The following is a 2161-nucleotide window of genomic DNA, read 5'->3' as shown; positions in this document are numbered from 1 at the left end:
TTTTTTTTCTTCTTTTAGGTCTGTTAATAAACTTCTTTATATTCTTTCAAGTTTGGTGCCTGTTTTGCATTTCTCCTAATTCTTATCTCACAGCAGATAAACAGTAATGAGTATTTTGGACCAAACCACTACACTAAATTGGTGTTTCCGCCCGGTTACAAACCGAACCCGCGACAGTGCAACAGGAAGCCAAACAAGGGGAGCACTCCTCTTGATCCTCACCTGACATTGTGCCAGGCAGTCAGCTGTGGCTTGTGGGTACTGGGGTAAGGCAAGGCATAAAGGAGGGTGCAGCGTTGTGAAATGGATTTTAATACAGAAAACCATTATTTAATGAAATATGACTCTGTGACTGTGCATGGAAGTGTGTGTGTGTGATGGACTATCAATGAGGTGATTCTGTGCCACAGCTTTATGCCCTAGAGGTGACTAAGTGCTACGAAGAAGCTGGGAATCTGTAAATTGCTCTCCTCTCTCCACTGCCGTCTGCTGACCCCTCAGGGACTGCCTTATTGTACCATGGCATTGTGGATATTCCTTTGGGCTGTGTTATTTGCTCTCAGCGTCTTTAATATGAGTTCTATTTCAGGCTTTTTCATATGGAAGTCTCTTTCTGGCAGAGGCTGCTTTATTGATCTGCATCTATAAAGGGTCAGCAGTGTGACAGTGGTCTTAAATAATGCATTGGAGTTTGCTCCCTCCGCTCTCAGTGAGTTCCGGGGAAATGCTCCTTAGAACTGCCACGGAATCCTCCTAGCTTGAACTGTCGCAGTTGTCTTGTCTTGTCCTCTTTCCACCCCTACTCAAGGACAGAAAGGAAAGCAAACTCAAGGTGCCCAGAGTCTGGAGAACAGATGCTGTTATTTAATGTCCAGAGGCAATCCTTTAAATCAAGAGAGTCTGCTTCTCTTGTTTTGTAAGACAATTTTTGAGTGTGAGCATTATTTTACTGATGCCTTTAGGCATCTGGCAGTCAGTGGCATACTTTTGCCATCCTGTCTCTGCCAGTGAGTTGTGGTTTTTTCCCCACCTCAAAATGAAGCCTGCTTGTTTTGAATGCTCTTTGACAGGAGCTTGGCTCCTGATGCTGACAGCAAATGCTCCTGACTCCCTAGAGGCCTAATTTTGCCAGCTACCATGCATGTCCTTCTACAAACTGTCTTGGCAACTGGGGACTGTGTTTTTGGGAGAGGGTGGTATTGCAACCAGCGTAAACAAGGGGGTTGGAATGATCCTTCCATCACCTGAGGAGAACAGGGATCACTTCCAGGTAGCACAGTGGGAATGGAGGCAGCCAGAGCAGCCCTAGCCCTGAGCATCTCCCTGGTGCTGCTGGAGGAGCCCCCGGGCTTTGCTGCATCCCAGGCGGGCCTGGAAACTCAGGGATCCTCTGCATTCACATTCACGTTGTGCTTGCTGTTTTGAACTAATACTGCAGAGAGGAGATTCATGGAGAGCAAACCCTTGTAAAGACAATGAGTCTCCAGACTACCTAATGACTACTTAATGAGTGTCTAAGCACTCACTGCACCATTATTGAATTTTAATTGCCTTCTTTCTGGCTTTGTGCTATAAAATGAAAAAGGAGCAAACACTACATGTAATGAGGGTAGATAATTAAAAAGTAACACCTGAGAGACACCCAGGCATTTGTGGAAAAGACCACAATAATACTATGATGAGAGAAACCAGCACTGCTGTGTGCCTGCCACCTCTTTGGATAAAAAGTTTGCTTTTACAATTGTTAAAAATTGAAGTTGTTTTCAGCATGATCTGGCAGAAAAAATAGATTATTTGGTATCAGTGATGTAATTAAACTTATTGATTTTATTAAATCAATAAATATTGGTTAATTACCGCTGTATGGATAAAACAATCCACATCACTGGGTCAGTGCAGATGGGCTTTTCAGAGGTTGCTCCTTAGCACTGTGCCCTTTCTGATGTCTGCTCAGATTATTTTCGACTGCATTGAGTGAATGTGCATTACTTCGAGCAGTAGACAGCAGAAAGGCCCCATTGAAAGTAGACCAAATGAGCCCTAAACCATCAAGCATTTCAACATGTGCTTAGCTGTGAATGCCAGCCTCACTGCTGCACAATTGCCAGGGAAACAGGGAGAACTGGGCTGTTGTACAGAGCAAAACAAAGCACAGAACTCT

This window comes from Corvus brachyrhynchos, unplaced genomic scaffold, assembly GCF_000691975.1.
Source record: "Corvus brachyrhynchos isolate BGI_N302 unplaced genomic scaffold, ASM69197v1 scaffold94, whole genome shotgun sequence".
Taxonomy (NCBI): Eukaryota; Metazoa; Chordata; class Aves; order Passeriformes; family Corvidae; genus Corvus; species Corvus brachyrhynchos.
This window is presented reverse-complemented; position numbering follows the sequence as displayed.